This window comes from Lissotriton helveticus, chromosome 2_2, assembly GCF_964261635.1.
Source record: "Lissotriton helveticus chromosome 2_2, aLisHel1.1, whole genome shotgun sequence".
NCBI lineage: Eukaryota > Metazoa > Chordata > Amphibia > Caudata > Salamandridae > Lissotriton > Lissotriton helveticus.
The window spans coordinates 380,414,925-380,427,943 of NC_136060.1; the positions used below are offsets into that span (position 1 = coordinate 380,414,925).

The following is a 13,019-nucleotide window of genomic DNA, read 5'->3' on the forward strand; positions in this document are numbered from 1 at the left end:
TTTCTTCGGGGCAGGTCTCGTGTGGACCAAGATGTGCTTCAGATTTCTGCTTCTTTTATTGGCGAATCTTGGTTTTGGCCAAGTCAGATCACCCAATATCAAAATTCTCCAGTTTTTATTAATCAATTTCTTGATATCATTAGTCATTGGACTGTATGTTGTCACACAAGTCAATATTCCTTCAGCAGGTTCTTTTTGGATAGTTTCAAGAAGTGATTCCCTATTCTGGTTTCTCGCCCATTTCCTGCATCTGTTTATCGTTTTCCTTGGGTAATCACGGGCTTCCAATTTTTCACAGAGATCGCTAGCTTGTAACTTATATTCGCCAGTGTTACTGCAATTCCGCCGCAACCTCGGCCAAGAATAGCCTGCTCTCATATAACAGCTTTCATCCCCGCTCCCTGAGAGAAAACCTACCATATAGCCAGTTTCTCAGGTTGCGGCGGAATTGCAGTAACACTGGCGAATATAAGTTACAAGCTAGCGATCTCTGTGAAAAATTGGAAGCCCGTGATTACCCAAGGAAAACGATAAACAGATGCAGGAAACGGGCGAGAAACCAGAATAGGGAATCACTTCTTGAAACTATCCAAAAAGAACCTGCTGAAGGAATATTGACTTGTGTGACAACATACAGTCCAATGACGAATGATATCAAGAAATTGATTAATAAAAACTGGAGAATTTTGATATCGGGTGATCTGACTTGGCCAAAACCAAAATTCGCCAATAAAAGAAGCAGAAATCTGAAGGACATCTTGGTCCACACGAGACCTGCCCCGAAGAAATCTAGAGACATGATGAATCCATGGGGGAATCCACAGGTAACAGGACATTATCCATGCGGGTCATGTTCAGTTTGTAATCTAACACAAGCTACCAAAGAGTTACAACTACGACCTGACTTCAAATGGTACCTAAGGAGTCACACAAACTGCAACACTAGTCATGTGGTCTACATGATCACATGCCCCTGCCATCTCCGCTACATTGGAATGACCTGCAGAAAAATTAAACAGAGAATATGTGAGCACCGAAGTAATGTGAAGTGCAAAAAAAGCACCACCAAAATGGCAAGTCACTATCTAGAGAAGGGCCACACCACTGAAGATCTACAGTGGGTCATCCTCGAGACCTTGTCCATGAAAGACAGAAATGCAGAAAAGACTCTTTATGAAAAAGAACAGAGATGGGTACATAGACTTAGTACCCATAGTGACGGATTGAACGATAATATTCCATGGCTCAGTCTCACACGAAGCTAATTGAGTGTCCAAACATTCATCAGTAAAATAAAACACACTCCATAATCTGCCTCTAGAGACAACAATGAGGTAATGTAGGAGCCTCCTATAATCATTCTCAACCATAATGATAAGATAAAGGGTTTCACCAGAACCACGTTCCCTTTCAGCACGCAGCATTTTATGCAGAAAACGAGCTTCAATGTAACAATAGAACCTCGTTTTTCGTTGTGTATGTTGACATTGATTAAAACACTCTTACGGAGACCAATAGTCATTTCGTTGTCATGGTTACCATAGTAACCCCCCGAGTGGCCAATCAGCGCTGACTACGCCCAGAGTGCCGTCTCTCCATCCCGACCCGGAAACACAGTTCACTGTTTCCGGGTCAGGGAGAGCAGAACGCGCAACGAAGCTGACGGTGCAAGACGCAAGAGGTGCAAGCCACAACAAGCCTAAGATACGAAAACCGCAAGTATACTCAGACATAAGCAAACCCCTAACCCGATATTTCTTTCCCTTAGTCTGCTCGCAGCTCCCCTACCTGATTGGAGCGCGTAAACAAAGCGCGTGAGGTAACTGCGTTCGCTAAGAATTCAAGATCGATTTAGAACTCACGCATGATTAAACGCACATGATTTAAGAGTAAATCACCTAGCCTTAGTCACTTTGCAAAACGAGTAGTGTGGACTGCACGCATGCTCACAGGTATCTGTATTATCTGAGGTACACCTGAAATTTAAGTGGAATAATGACTGATATACGCATGCTGTTCCAACTGCAAGCATGTTAAGGTCCCTCACACGAGTTTGGATTGGAGATGAATGAGTTGACATTGCCATACACTGGCTGTTCTATAAAGTATTGCCATTTTTTCAGTTGTGAATGTGTCTATCATTGAAATAGACGGTTGCAGCAGTTTTCTGCTCTATATGTGTCCCATTGTACCCCGCCCCTTGTTTGTTGATACGCAACCCTCCTTATTCTTATTTTCAACAGGTACACTGCGACCTCAATAACAGAGAAACAGGTTTAACGTATTCCTATTTCTTACCACAACTTTCAGAGCACTGCTATATGTATATATTTTTCTCACTTTATTCACCCGTAGGTCCTGATGAATGCCTGTAAGTCCTAGTTAAGGCTGTTGAGGCAGAAACATGTTGACCGTTTTTTAGCCCCCCTCCCTTTTTTTAAAAACAACCTTTCATACTCCGAGTGCATCTATTACTCATAACCAGTTCTCTAGAATGCACTATTATGGAGTTTACTGGTCCCAAATACAGTACCAATAAAACTATTATCTGACTTTTCGGGACTTTTTAGACTGTCTTAGCCCTCCTTTCCCCCCCTATCACTGGCTCACTACTGTACCAACCTTGGGTAAGAACCTCCTGGTGGAGGCTGCATAACTTCACTGACCTGATGATTATGCACACACGTGATTAAAGAAGCGGAAAACCAAGATATACCGCTAATTTTACCACCATACCCATCACGTGCATGAGGGTCTTTTATCTGGGACACCCCACATTCCTCCTGCATACCAAAGGTTGTGCAGGACAAGTGATCCTTCCCTACTTGATTAGTATACCACCAGTGTCCTCAAAGTAGTCTTAATAATTGTTGTCTCATGTCAATAGCCCAAATTCATCAGGATTTCAAGAAGATTTTGTGCAATAACCCAAAGAGGTAAATTGCCAGGGATATGACCTTGATGGTAGCTGGGTCCTTACTCAAGGTAAGGACACTGGACTGATGTTAGAGATATCTGGCCAAGAGGAAGTCTGTCACAAGGATTGGTTGCCTTAAGTTCTCTCTGGAGAACATCTCAAGAGTAATCCTCCCAAGAGTCACATGGATCTTGTGGAATAGCTGGAACAGGCATATACAAGAGCAACTGCAGAAATGCCTTTCAGAACTGCAAAGTGTGAGAAGACACCACCATTTATGACCTTTCTGGTCTACTCCTGAACCATGGAATATCTGTGTGACCCGATCTAGCCCAAAAAGTGTGCAGAGCTTTTTCTTTTTCATCCCAGGTCATAGGATTGCAGTATGTCGCCTGTGGCCTGCAGCGTGATTTATGAAATCTTTTCAATAGTCTCCCCAGCTCTAAATCCCAGTTTCGGTGGATGAAAACTCAGTTCTGTAGGTACATCTTCCAACACAGATATTGGCTGTGGTTGGCCTGTTTCGAGATATTGAGATTTGGGATTGCCAGAGGGACTTTGCAGTGGGTCCACTTCATCTAGCACTCAATGCCTCTGCTTTTTGGACCAGCTGGAGCTCTAACTGGTCTTTTGTTTCAGTTGCTTTCAGTAACTGAGACTGAAACCCCCTGACTGACAGATCTTTAATAGCTCTGTATTTTGAGACACCAAAACATTTGTGAATTTGACTTTGCATCCTAATTTTTTTTTTTAACTTAGTGTCCTGCTTCAGTTTGATGTTGGGTTTTTCTATTTTTGGGACTCTTTTGGGGGGATTTCACCCACACAGACTTAAAACCATTAAATTGCCCCGTCCTTCATTTCTCCACCTGGCAACTCTGTCCGACTGGCATAAACAATAATAATTTTTAATTTCCACAATGGCCTCAGAGAACACCTACATTATTTGCCCATAGGATAACATCTGCCATAGTGTTACAACTTGTAAAAAAACCTAGGTCCCTATACTTGTGCATCACAAAAGATTTTGACGCAAGCCTGCCTGTTTCTTCATGGAAGGACACTACGATATTTGAGGTTGTTTTTCTATCCACATCTTAATTTTATCTGCCTTACTGTAAAAACCACTAGATAAAGAGATGTAATGACACTGTTTCTTGTGTGGGATTTAATGTGTTATGTCACATCTGTGATGAGCTTGACTAACCCTGACTGCCCAATGTTATTCTGATGAAGTACAGCAGTACTAGTGGTAAGGGACAGTACCCACCACATACACTGTCCAGTAACCACTGATTGCTCCAGTACCCTAGGAATTGGCATTCCTAAGATATCTCTTCCTTGCTATCTGATGTCACTGGATATAGGGGAACTAATGTGATTCTGAGGTTGCAATGCAATGAAGAATTGTGTAAATGTAGGTAACAGCATGTTGGTGATAACCTAAGCCTCAGACCATCTATGCTAGCGTTCGTTGTTAGGAATAATTTTCACTTTGTATGAGTGACTATTATGTGAAGACCTCAGGGACTCAGTGATTGCCTCTCTTCAACTTCTATAGACTTCAACCTTCTCCCGGGACTGGACCATCTTCATACTTTGGACTACCTGTACAATGAACCCTGGTTCCCTACCCCAGCCAGGATAGAGAAGCAGCAGCCAGGGAGTCAGCCAACTCTACTGTTGAAGGATCTTTACATTGCACCGCTGCTCCAGTCCCACCCCCTGGAGACAAGAGTGCACACATCTGCAAAAGAGCTGATAAAATCAGCTACAGTTCCAAGGAATGACCTGGAGGTGCTAGGCCTCACATTGAGCTGTGCAAAGACAGAAAAGGAGGACTGGCTGTTTGATCTAAATCGTCATCTGTAGAGAGCTGGTTTAACAAACTCATGAAATTCTTCCTGAACAGAAGGATCACCTCACCCTGGAGTCATGGCATTGTTATAACCTTCTGGAGATAAGGCGAGAGCACTGGAGTGCTGTGCAGATCCCATCAAATTAGGAAACCTGCCTTTGACTAGGAATGGCTGCTTCTGCTAGGATTCATTCCTGGTAAGTTCTAAGAATATGAACACTCTGCCCTTAAGTTTGTGTTCTCTTCTTCAACTGGAGCTTCTTGAGAGGAGACTTGAAGTTTAAGATGTTGCTGCTCTGTCTACATAGCATGTCAAGATGCCACCGTTTGCAGTGGTCCAGGTGACAAGCTTCTTAGGACAGGGTATTTCTCTCTGCACCCTTGCCCCCAATGCTGGGAATCTGCAAAGCACCAATGTACCCACTGCATCATGTGCCCCTGGCACTCAGGGACCCTGAAACGTCTCAACAGAGACTACCTGCTGCCACCTATCACACAAGACTGTTCTGTTTTTGCCCCAGCTGTAATGGATGTCCCATGGGAAATCCTACAACCACACACCTCAGTCCATGGAGACCGGCCATACCTGCTTGGGTTTTGAGGCCTGAGTTTGCAAGATTGTGGGTATTGTCGTGCGTTTAAAAGCTGTATATAATGCTGGGGAGCTTCTGGGGTACCTAATCTTGCTGAATGGAGGAAAGGTGTGGACCTATTTATGGCTGCAGAAAGAGTAACTTATGAAAGTAGGGGGTGCCCACACGTTTGTAAAATATGGGGGGGGATGGATAGACCACTACGGACTTATGACGATGATGATGGCGCAACGCCTTCTTTGTAATCCTGTAGTGCAATGCGTGTTTATCCTTTATGTTGTAATGACTATGATCATGCTACGGTCTCCTCTCCTGGTCGTGTTGTTCGCTGAAATCAAAATGTCCATGTATTGTTGTCCTACTGCCACGATGACCTGTTTCTTCGGAGAACTTCTCAGTCCACTTTTGTTACTCTTTACAAAAATAAAAATAAAAACAGTTTGGAAAAAAAAGCTGTAACTAATAAACAGTGAGAAAAGAGACTGCATCATATGAGCTTCCTGCCTTGTAATACAATTTGTGTTGGAAACCTGTAGTGTCTCTAGGCATTAATTTTCATCACTTCAGTAGTGCTCGGGACTTACACTTTAAAGGGTAAACTGCTTCACTTCTAAATTGTGACCCGGGAGAGGAACGAGAGAAGCCAAGCATGATGGACAGAAGGAATGTATACCCCTGATTTCACATGTGCCTTTAATACCTGCATTTGTATGATTGCGGCAATATCTGTTTCAATAAAAAAAATAAAAGTTAAAAAAGAAAACAAATTGTGACCTGCAGATTCCAAGCCAACAATTTACCTGGGAATGAACCCCAAGATGTGAATGCTAAATGGATCTAGGCACAATGGGCTTAGCCAAGCTCGGCTGCTTTAAAGGACTTTAACTGGGACAGCTACAGTTTACTTACCGATCGTGCAAGAGAAACATTAACCCTCTAATATGTATTTTCCAGTGTTTTTGATGTATTTTGGACTTATCTTCCCCCGAACTGTGACTCACCCCCTCTCCGGCTCCCTTCCTTCCCCTTCAGCGAAATCTGAACTTGACCCACACATCTTCCAGAGGAATTAGCGAAGGCTTCCGGGTCACCTTTGGAAAGTATGTGCCAGAAATCTCCATGGTCATTTCCTAAATACTGCTGTGAAGCGTGTGGGATTAGTCCTTTTGAGGATCAAAGGAACACGTGTAAGAGCAGAGCTGAACTTACTGTTTTTTTTATTTCCCCATATGCAATATCCCAAAAATGCTACCTTTACTCTTGCACACGCACCAGCACGTTTTGACAATTGTCTGTGTCTGCTCTTAGAAACTGTCAGTTTAGGTAGTTAAATATTTAATAGTTTCCTGAGCATGATGAAAAAGCCTTTTAGATGATTTCTGTCAGAGCTGTGCAAGTAAACAAGACAAAGGTGTATTTTTCCACTGCATTCTTAAAAGCAACAGCATCTGGTACTGTTTTGCTTCTGTCTGACCTAGGACAACAGGCAAAAGGGGCTTTTTGTCTGTATGTTAACTGAATAACTAGCAACCAGGCTTAATGAGACCACTCCAGCAAATTACATTGCTAAATAGAGGGACTAGGAAAAGTTCTTGCAGGTTTTATCGTCTCTGAAATGCTGACATTTTTTTGGACTTCCTTTGTCAGTTCGTGCTGTTTCGGGGTGTGTAAACTTTAAAACTGATCCACGAATTTCCCAGTTTTTGACCTTACGAACATGCCATTGGGCATAGAAACACTCCACAAGATGTAAACTTAGAGAGAAACATGCTGCATTAAGGAGCACATTTGATGCGACATGCGAGGCTTATATTCAAGAAAAAAAGAAAAAAACTTACTATAAGCAAAAAAATAGGAAATGTAGAGGCTTATTTACAAGCTTCAATTTGTTGCACTACATATGACCAATCTTGGCACCCAAATTTAAATCCTAGGGTCCGCACACACTTGTCGTGACCTGACAGTGTGGGCGACGGACAGTAGGGCGTTAGGACCCTGTGGGCAGAGTGACCAGGTCACCGGATCCGGTGACGTCAGAGGAAAGAGGGGAACAATGACTAGGACATGGATGGGGACGGACGTGTGGACCAGCAGCTGCCCGAGAGGCTAACTAGCAGTAATGTGAGATGCTAATAAAGAAACGTGCAACTAACCTGTGTCCCGTGTATGGTGTACCTCCCAGCGCACATGGAGAACATGACAACTGGCGACGAGGGAAAGTGACGAACGACGCGTGGGAAGGCTGGAGACACACAAGGAGCCCACCCTGGAAGGGTAGGAGACACGAGAAAGTCTGCCGTTGAGCAGCGAGGCGGGAGCGCACCCCGACTGCCACCGGTGAAGATGATGCGGTAAGCGCTGAGGAGAAAAGGAATAAATTGGAAAGGCTGGCGCGAGCCATCGCGAGAAGATGGAGAGTCTCGGCGGCCATATTGGAAGTAGGCGAGCTGAGCCAATGGGCAGTGAGAACAGCGGTGGCGGCCATCTTAAGTACAGGCAATGCGATTAGGACGGCGAAATTGCGAAAAAAAGCGGCGGCCATCTTAGAAAAGGAAAGAAAAATAGACAATAATGGAGCGGCCATTTTAAGGCCAAATAACGTCGGAAAAGAAGGAAATGAGAAAGGAAAGACGACGAGAAGGAAAAATAAATAAAAGAAAGGCAGAAATAAGGGGCATATTAAGGACAAGAAAGGACAAAGACGACCAAAAGTGACATTTTGAAGGGGACATTCAAGGAAAGGTCATAGGAAAAAGGAGAGCAGCCATTTCAAAGCCAGGCAAAGGGCAAAGAAGAAGAAGAACATAAGAAAAGGTGAATTAAGGAGAAAGGGAGCAAGAAGAAAAGACAGGAAGAAAAAGAAGATAAAGAAGAAAAGGAAGATAAGCACGGAAAAGGTCTGAAAAGGGAGACAAAGGAAATGAATGTCTTGATTGAAGAATAAAGGATAAATAAAAGGCAAAAGAGCAATAAGAAAAGAGATTACCAGAGAATAACAAAAGGACAAATAGAGAAAGAAGGAAAGAATATATACACTTATAAGAAAGAAGAACAAGAGAGTGGAAGAAGACAGAGAAGGCTAAATAAAAGACAGAAAAGAGACACAACAAAGAAAAGAAAAGAAAACAAAAGGAAAGAAAGCAGAACAACAAAGAGAAATAAAAGGACAAAGATTGCACAAGGACAAAGAAAGAGCAAAGGAGAAGTTACAAGGCAATAAAGAAAAGTAGAAAGAAGAAAGAGGAGTAAAATAATGAGGAAAGAAGGGACCAAAGAAACAGGAAAGAGAAAAGGAGAACATAAAAGAAAAAGAGAGAAAAAGGAGACACAAAGACAACAGGAAAAAAAAGGAGAGCCTAAAAAAGGCTAAAAGAAAAGGAGAATAACAGAAGAAGAAGAAGAAAAAAAAGGACACAAAAGGGACACAAGAGAAAAGGACAAGGAGAGCCTAGAAAAGGCTAAAAGGACAAGGAGAGCCTAGAAAAGGCTAAACGAAAAGGAGAATAACAGAAGAAGAAGAAGAAAAAAGGACACAAAAGGGACACAAGAGAAAAGGACAAGGAGAGCCTAGAAAAGGCTAAAAGGACAAGGAGAATAACAGAAGAAGAAGAAAAAAGGACAAGGAGTGCCGAAAAAAAAAAAAAGGGGTAAAAAGGAGCAAAACGAAAAGACATACCGCAGGAGAAAGAGCAGCAAAAAAGAAAGGACAAAGACATGCAATGAGCAGAGTGGACAAGCGCCACAAAGGAAATAAAGGCAAGAGGCACCTCAGGGCCAGGACCAAAGGTGTTGAGACAGAAATAATATAGATGATAAGACAACAAGTTCTCCAAAGAGTCACTGGCGGTGACGAAAGTGAAAGGATGGATGATAACGGCTGTCTACGACAAAGAACGAATAACAAGAAAGAGATAGCATTTCAAGGACAAAGAAGGCGGAGAAAGAAGAAATGGCAGCGACAACTGCAGCCACATGGAAGGTAGAAGATAGAGGACAAGGAAGCGATGGAGACACTAGATTCACGAAGGGCATGCAGTAAACAACAGAGACTCATGGAAGAAATGTAGAATGACAAGTACTCTCTCTCTCTCTCTCTCTCTCTCTCTCTCTCTCTCTCTCTCTCTCTATCTCTCTCTCTCTCTCTCTTTCTCTCGTTCATTCACCTCCATCAATATAACTGTGAATGAGGACTATAGTAAATGTGTCACAAAGATTTGTTTGCAACAAGGGGGGAGGTGTCGTGACCTGACAGTGTGGGCGACGGACAGTAGGGCGTTAGGACCCTGTGGGCAGAGTGACCAGGTCACCGGACACCGGATCCGGTGACGTCAGAGGAAAGAGGGGGACAATGACTAGGACATGGACGGGGACGGACGTGCGGACCAGCAGCTGCCCGAGAGGTTAACTAGCAGTAATGTGAGATGCTAATAAAGAAACGTGCAACTAACCTGTGTCCCGTGTATGGTGTACCTCCCAGCGCACATGGAGAACATGACAACACTGCGCCTGGGCGCAGGAGTTTTGCATGCACAATTTTTCTGGTTGACGTCTGGGTGAAATTTGCATCAAACCAGTGCCCAAAGAGGATCTTGGGTGGTGTCGCAAAGACCTTTACTGCCTGTCAAAGGGAAAACTCTGAATCCATTATAAGAGCACACAAGGGAAACTCACCACCTGGGGTAACTGTATTTTCCTTGAGCCATTTTTGCACCTGAGGCTAGTAGATGAGGATGTAACTTTTTTTTCCTGTGAAGCATCTGTTTCACTGCACAATTTTTAGTGTTAAACAAGGATGTATGTGATAGAAACTGTTATAAAAATCACAAATGTCACCAGGAGGTCTGAAAGTAAAAGCCTTTGTACACTATGCAAAGTTGCCCAGTTTGACATATCATTAGTTGTGTATTTAACAATTAATTCATTATTATACAATATAGAATTGACTGAGTTGGAATTTGAGCACTGTCAGAAATACATACACGGTCAGTATTATATACGAAACTCTCATTGTACTTTTTTACTCAAATGCAACGTGTTACTGGAGTCTATTTACAATTACTTTTTTGGGTATATATTTTAGTACTCCTGCAGTACTTTTTGGCATTTTTTCGTATACATTTGTGACTCTCCTGCAAAACATCTCAAATTAGAATGTAATGGGAATATTCAGGACAAGTTCATGCACAGATTCAGGTGTGGGAGCCAAACTGTACCTCAAAATGTGGACACACCAAAATTTACCTCATCCAATATACCCTACAGATTACTGGATCGGAGACAGTATTAAGCCTCAATTTCATGAGGCAATGTGTTAAGGCACCTCACAATTACATTAGTAATTCCGCAAACTCATTGTGATGTGAGAAAAAGTATAATTTCTTCAGCAAATCAAAACAAGAATAATACACCATTACCTTAACACCTAATCACATCTCAATTCTATAAAGAAAATGTATATTGAACACCCTCTACGTTCATGTCATTCAGAGATGTTCTAACAAATATGATACATTTTTAACAGTAAACCTTTCTCCCAATGAATGAATCCAGTGACGGAACAAATTAAATAAATTCTTGTTTCAATCTTACAAGTTAATCGTGAGCAAAACAATACAGCAATGAAAATTAACCAATGTGACCTCAGATTGCATGCTGCGGAGCTTGTGCTGAGAGGATGTGCACGGGGAAACCGGAGTGAGTAACTGAAATGGCACCCATCTTGTCTAAAATGGTGTTTTACACATAAATATGTCATAACTAAAACACAATAAATAACACACTTAAACACAAAATAGGAAAGGTGTTTCAATTGCAATTATGGTAATTCAATCCATATATGTAAAATCATGCATAAAAAGGCATATTAATCATCATTATGTATGCATAAATTATAAACTCCAAAGACTTTCCACAGGTATCCTTTTTTTTCTCCAATTTTACTAATAGAAAGTTGGATCTATTGTGGCCTATTTTCAAAGGTATATAAGAAGCATGTACGGGTATGCTAAGGAGTACTTCTACAGTACTACTTCCTATATTTATAAATGCTTTTGAGAACTTGGCCTTAGTGTTTACGTATGGTAAGGTATTCTGATACGCTCAGGCCAGTATTTGTCGAGACCACACCAGGAAGTCAACTGGCCACCCTAAAAAGACATTTCAACCTGCTAAAGCATGTGGATAGGTTCCATGCAGCAACAGGCAAGTGGAGGACAAACGCTGCAACAGCAATTGGGATCAGTAGGACCACAGATCACACAGGTGGGGCCTAGCCAGCAGGCAGGCACAGGTTTTTCAATTCCCACCATGTAGCCTGGGGGGCAGCTACGACAAGGCAACAATGGGCTATCAAATGGGCAATTCAACAGGAGCAGGGGTCATCAGCCCTCGACGGCGGTGGGGTTCCCAGCTGGCATGGGGCAGATAACAGCAGGGCAGCAGGGGGAACAAAGTCAGGGCGGCATGGTGACAACCCGAAATTCCCCAGGATCAGTGCTAGGCCAGGGACAGATCATGGGGAGGCACCAGCAGCCGCTCAAGGAGCAGCAGCAGGCATTTCGAGCGCCAAAGGTGGCAGACGGATTCAAGCAGCTGCTGCAGCGTAAACTGAGGGACAATACCTGCCGCCTGTTCAATGCAGGCCATTGCACCTGGGGGGTGCAATGCAGATTTTGGCATGGGGTGCTCCCAGTGTAGTGGGGACCATCCCGCTTTGGCATGCAAAGCCCTCGTTAGAATTGCACTTGGCGCCACGTTCATGGGTCAGCCATAGTCTGGGCCAAGTAACAAAAGGCCCACCCCCAATAAACTTTGAATTGCTAGCAACACTTTTGAATGATTACCCAAAGGATGAGGAGAGGGAACTACTTTTTTGGGGTTTCAAAGAAGGGTTTAAAATACCTCACCGTGGTCCTTTAGCAGACAGGTCATCTAGGCACCTTCGCTCAGTGGAGGAACTTCCAGAAATAGTTGCGGAAAAGATACAAAAGGAGCTGCAGCTAGGAAGGATAGATAGCAGGCCCATTTGACACCCCCCCTTAAGCAACTTTATTATTTCTCAGCTAGGTATTGTTCCAAAAATGGAGGCAGGCAAATACCGAATGATCCACCACCTCTCTTATCGCAAAGACAACTCAGTAAATGACTGGCTAAGCCGGGATATTTGCACAGTCTCCTATGCATTATTTGATGAAGCCATCGAGTTAGTCAGGCAGGCGGGGACAGGAGCCCTCATGGCAAAAGCTGATATAGAATCAGCTGTCAGGCTGTTACCAGTGCATCTCGACAGGTTTCATTTGCTGGGGTTCCAGTTCAGAGATAAATTGAATTATGACGTGTATGCCCATGGGTTGTTCCGTTTCCTGCGCTTATTCTGAGGCATTTAGTTCCTTTTTGGAGTGGGCAATGAACAAGGTCCAGCCAGTGGGCGGCAAGCTTCATTATCTGGATGACTTCTTGTTTGTAGGTGAGGCTAACTCCCCTGAGTGTGCCCAGGCATTGGCAGCCTTCAGGGTCCTGTTGCAGGGCTTGGTAGTTCCATTGGCAGCAGAAAAAACGGAAGGCCCCACAACTAAGTTAACTTTTTTGGGGATAGAGTTGGACTCAGAAGATAGGGAGTCACGCCTCCTGGTGGAGAAAGTACAGGACTTTG

The 13,019-nt window shown here is 43.2% G+C and overlaps 1 protein-coding gene across 13 annotated transcripts in view; it reads left to right on the forward strand.

Moving 5' to 3' along the window:
* Window positions 1-13,019, forward strand: part of LOC144821482 (uncharacterized) — a 494,538-nt gene that overhangs the window by 145,140 nt on the left and 336,379 nt on the right. The window contains exon 3 of one of the 13 annotated variants that reach the window (XR_013608366.1): window positions 4,479-9,815. The exons of the other annotated variants lie outside the window; for them this stretch is intronic. The gene's annotated coding sequence lies outside the window, so the exon portion shown is untranslated. Of the gene's footprint in view, window positions 1-4,478; window positions 9,816-13,019 lie in introns of those variants that run through there. 13 annotated transcript variants of the gene reach the window in all.